Genomic DNA, 5,073 nt, shown 5'->3' with positions numbered 1-5,073 from the left:
GCGTGGTGGAGGGTACCCCGTACCACTAACAGTCATTTCCTTCCCTGTTCCACTCTCAAACAGAACAAGAAAAAAACAACTGTCTGTGTGCCTCCGTATAAGCTCTAATTTCTTATATTCAGGGTTCTTATGAGCAATGTATTTTGGAGGCAACAGAGTCGTTCTGCAGCCAGCTTCAAATTCCTGGTTCTCGAAATTTTCTCAATGATGTTCTTCGAAAGGAATGTTGCCTTCCCTCTAGGGATCAGCATTTGAGTTCCCAAACCATCTCCTTTCCACTTACGTGTTGTTCGAACCTAATTTATCCCCGTCCTAACAGGCCTTGGAAGGCCCAACGGTACCGACCGGCTGCCGTGTCCTCCTCAGCTCACAGGCGTCACTGGATGCGGATATGGAGGGACATGTGGTCAGCACACCGCTCTCCCGGCCGTATGTCAGTTTACGAGACCGGAGCCGCTGCCTCTCAATCAAGTAGTTCCTCAGTTTGCCTCACAAGGGCTGAGTGCATCCCGCTTGCCAACAGAGCTCAGCAGACCAGATGGTCACCCATCCAAGTGCTAGCCCAGCCCGACAGCACTTAACTTCGGTGATCTGACGGGAACCGGTGTTACCACTGCGGCAAGGCCGTTGGTTGTCGTACGAACCTATAGGTAGCAAATCTCGCAGCCCGCCTCTGAATTGGTTCGATATATTCCGTTAACCTGATCTGGTACAGATTCCAAACACTCGAGCAGTACTCAAGAATGGGTCGCCCTAGCGTCCTGTATGCAGTCTCCTTTGCAGATGAACCAAACTTTCCCAGAATTCTCTCAATAAATCGAAGTCGACCATTCACATTCCCTGTGACAGACCCCACACGCTCGTTCCATTTCATATCGCTTTGCAACGTTAAACACTAATACTTAAACTGTAAGACTTTGTCAAGCAGGACACTACTAATGCTGTATCCGAAAATTATGGATTTGTTTTTCCTACTATTAAAACTGAATAAACTGCAAAAAGATGGGAATTTAAGGAGATGGGACTTGGATAAACTGACTAAACTAGAGGTTGTACAGAGTTTCAGGGAGAGCATAAGGGAACAATTGACAACAATGGAGGAAAGAAATACAGTAGAAGAAGAATGGGTAGCTTTGAGAGATGAAGTAATGAAGGCAGCAGAGGATCAAGTAGGTAAAAAGACGAGGGCTGGTAGAAATCCTTGGATGACAGAAGAAATATTGAATTTAATAGACGAAAGGAGAAAATATAAAAATTCAGTAAATTAAGCAGGCAAAAAGGAATACAAACGTCTCAAAAATGAGATCAATAGGAAGTGCAAAATGGCTAAGCAGGCATAGCTAGAGGACAAATGTAAGGATGTAGAGGCTTATCTCACTAGGGGTAAGATAGATGCTGCCTACAGGAAAATTAAACATGCATTTTCAGGAAATAGAACCACTTGTTTGAATATCAAGAGCTCAGATGGAAACCAACTTCTAAGCAAAGAAGGGAAAGCAGAAATGTGGAAGGAGTATATAGAGGGTCTATACAAGGGCGATGTACTTGAGAACAATATTATGGAAATGGAATAGGATATAGATGAATATGAAATGGGAGATACGATACTACGTGAAGTTTGACAGAGCACTGAGAGACCTGAGTCGAAACAAGGCCCCGGGAGTAGACAACATTCCATTAGAACTACTGACGGCTTTGGGAGAGCCAGTCCTGACAAAACTCTACCATCTGGTGAGCATGATGTATGAGTCAGCTGAAATACCCGCAGACTTCAAGAAGAATATAATAATTCCAATCCCAAAAAAAGCAGGTGCTGACAGTTGTGAAAATTACCGAACTATCAGTTTAATAAGTCACAGCTGCAAGATACTAACGCGAATTCTTTACAGACGAATGGAACAACTGTTAGAAGCCGACCTCGGGGAAGATCAGTTTGGATTCCGTAGGAATATTGGAACACGTGAGGCAATACTGACCTTACGACTTATCTTAGAAGCTAGATTAAGGAAAGGCAAACCTACGTGTCTAGCATTTGTAGACTTAGAGAAAGCGTTTGACAATGTTGACTGGAATACTCTCAAATTCTGAAGGTGGCTGGGGTAAAACACAGGGAGCGAAAGGCTTTTACAATTTGCACAGAAACCAGATGGCAGTTATAAGAGTCGAAGGACATGAAAGGGAAGCAGTGGTTGGGAAGGGAGTGAGACAGGGTTGTAGCCTCTCCCCGATGTTATTCAATCTGTATATTGAGCAAGCAGTGAAGGAAACTAAAGAAAAATTCGGTGTAGGTATTACAATCCAAGGAGAAGAAATATAAACTTTGAGGTTCGCCGATGACATTGTAATTCTGTCAGAGACAGCAAAGGACTTGGAAGAGCAGTTTAACGGAATTGACAGTGTCTTGAAGGGAGGATGTAAGATGAACATCAACAAAAGCAAAACGAGGATAATGGAATGTAGTCGAATTAAGTCGGGTGATGCTGAGGGAAATAGATTAGGAAATGAGACACTTAAAGTAGTAAAGGAGTTGCTATTTGGGGAGCAAAATAACTGATGATGGTCGAAGTAGAGAGGATATAAAATGTAGACTGGCAATGGGAAGGACAGCGTTTCTGAAGAAGAGAAATTTGTTAACATCGAGTATAGATTTAAGTGTCAGGAAGTCATTTCTGAAAGTATTTGTATGGAGTGTAGCCATGTATGGAAGTGAAACATGGACGATAAATAATTTGGACAAGAAGAGAATAGAAGCTTTCAAAATGTGGTGCTACAGAAGAATGCTGAAGATTAGATGGGTAGATCATATAACTAATAAGGAGGTATTGAATAGGATTGGGGAGAAGAGAAGTTTGTGGCACAACTTGACTAGAAGAAGGGATCGGTTGGCAGGACATGTTCTGAGGCATCAAGGGATCACCAATTTAGTATTGGAGGGCAGCGTGGAGGGTAAAATCGTAGAGGGAGACCAAGAGATGAATACACTAAGCAGATTCAGAAGGATGTAGGTTGCAGTAGGTACTGGGAGATGAAGGAGCTTGCACAGGATAGAGTGGCATGGAGAGCTGTATCAAACCAGTCTCAGGACTGAAGACCATAACAACAACACCAACTTATCCGAATTAAATTACATTTTTTCTAGATTTAGAGCTAGCTGTCATTCCTCACACCAACTGGGATTTTTGTCTAAGTCATCTTGTATCCTCCTACAGTCACTCAAAGACGACACCTTACTGTACACCACAGCACCGCCAGTAAACAACCACATATTCTTGCCCAACTTGTCCGTCAATCATTTATGTCTACAGAGAATAACAGCGGGCCTCTCATACTTCCCTGGGCCTCCCTGACGATACCCTTGTCTCTGATGAACTTTCACCATCGAGAACAACACAACGGGTTCTATAACTTAAGATGTCTTCGAGCCACTCACGTTTCTGTGTACCTATTCCGGATGCTAGTACCTTCTTTAACAGCCTGCAGTGAGGCACCCTGTCAAACCTTTGAGAAATCTAGAAATATGGAATCTGCCTGGTACCTTCCATCCATAGTTCGCAGTGTGTCATGTGAGGAAAGGGCAAGCTGAGTTTCTCGGAAACTGTTATGTTTTGTGCCTCATATGCATAAACTATTTTTATTTCTGAGTGTTCTAACGATTTAATGTGTCCGAAACATACCCTGTGTTATGACCTTTGACCTCATTCTTTTTTCTCGAAAATGGGAAGCTTGATGACCTAAATCCTTTGGCAGGAGACGCTTTCGAGTCGGCCTCAGGTAGCACACCGCAGCTCGTCGAAGTCTCTGGGTAGCACAGTGCGGCCTCCAGTCGTTCGACGCACATATTAGGTCCCAGCGGAGTGTCCAGGAGAGCTGCAGTGCTGGAGCGGCACGTGGTAGCCGGCCTGGGCCCGCATTGGCAGCGGCGGCACGGCCACGCCCGCATCCACGTGTCGGTGTTTACAAACAGTGCCCTCGATGCAGGTCGTGCCCTCCGCTCTCGCAGGGCAGAGAGCGGTTCCGGAAGACACTTTCGTCATTCCCCGGGCCAGTAGCAGCAGGGCCGATAAGGCGCCCCTAGCGCCAGAGCTGCACGCTGGTAACTTTCTCATGTGCCGTTGTACTCCGCTTTCACACGTTTCGCCGTATGATTGGAAATGCCTACGCTCTAATGTGTTTAGAGCATGCGGATAGGTCGACATTTCAGCTGCTTCTGTCACGAAAGGTACCTAAGGTTTAACAAAGCACAAGGGGATGACACAGGAACAGCATGTGTAAAATATGAATGGCTGAACTAGCATCTGTAGCATGCTCCTTACGAGCCCGAGCTCTGTGTCTTAACGACTACGCGACGGCACTCAGTTTTAATTTCCACGCTCCCTAAGGAGCGAATGTAAGTGTTATCCTCTGATGAACCGGTTCACATTTTTGAAACTCATTGACACACAAATGTGTAGGTATAGATTCAGTCTTTTTCACAGGCAAACCTTTTCGATACACTGTATCTACATTTATCCGGCCCCCTACCCCTTCCAGTAGTGAAATCTACGCAGAATCTCCTTGTTCTTGCCTTCGCGGTCTTTTTGTGGGATATACCTAGGAGGCAACAAAATATTGGTTGACTCCTATAGGAACATATGCTTTCGGAATTTTAATGGTAACGCAAAATGCCTCTCTTCTAGCGTGTGCTATTACGTCTGGATGAGCATCTCCTTGAAGCTTACTAAAATCTGTGGTGAAACGCACTGCTCTTCTATGAATCCTCTGTATTTGATCTATTAATCATATTTGGTACGGTCGAATGAAGATTTTTAAAGCTACCTACTTCGTAGACGGACTACACTTTCTGAGGATTTTTCCAACGAATCTCTTTTTGGCATCCGCATCTCCTAAGATTAGTGTTATGTGGCCGTTTCTCTTTACACTGAGCTGAAAGAGTCATGGAATACCCCATAATATCCTATCGACCTCCCGTAGTGCAGTAACTCGACGTCGCATGGACTCAACAGGTTGTTGAAGCCCCCTGCGGAAATATTGAACCATGCTGCCTCTATAGCCGTCCACAATTGCGAAGGTGTT

At 44.6% G+C, this 5,073-nt stretch overlaps 1 pseudogene; it reads right to left on the bottom strand.

Moving 5' to 3' along the window:
* Window positions 1–514: 514 nt before the first annotated feature.
* On the bottom strand, window positions 515–632 carry LOC124555815 (annotated as a pseudogene).
* Between the last annotated feature and the right edge of the window lie 4,441 nt (window positions 633–5,073).

This window comes from Schistocerca americana, chromosome 1, assembly GCF_021461395.2.
Source record: "Schistocerca americana isolate TAMUIC-IGC-003095 chromosome 1, iqSchAmer2.1, whole genome shotgun sequence".
Taxonomy (NCBI): Eukaryota; Metazoa; Arthropoda; class Insecta; order Orthoptera; family Acrididae; genus Schistocerca; species Schistocerca americana.
The sequence above is the reverse complement of the archived record's forward strand: the minus strand, read 5'-3'. Positions and strand labels throughout refer to the sequence as shown.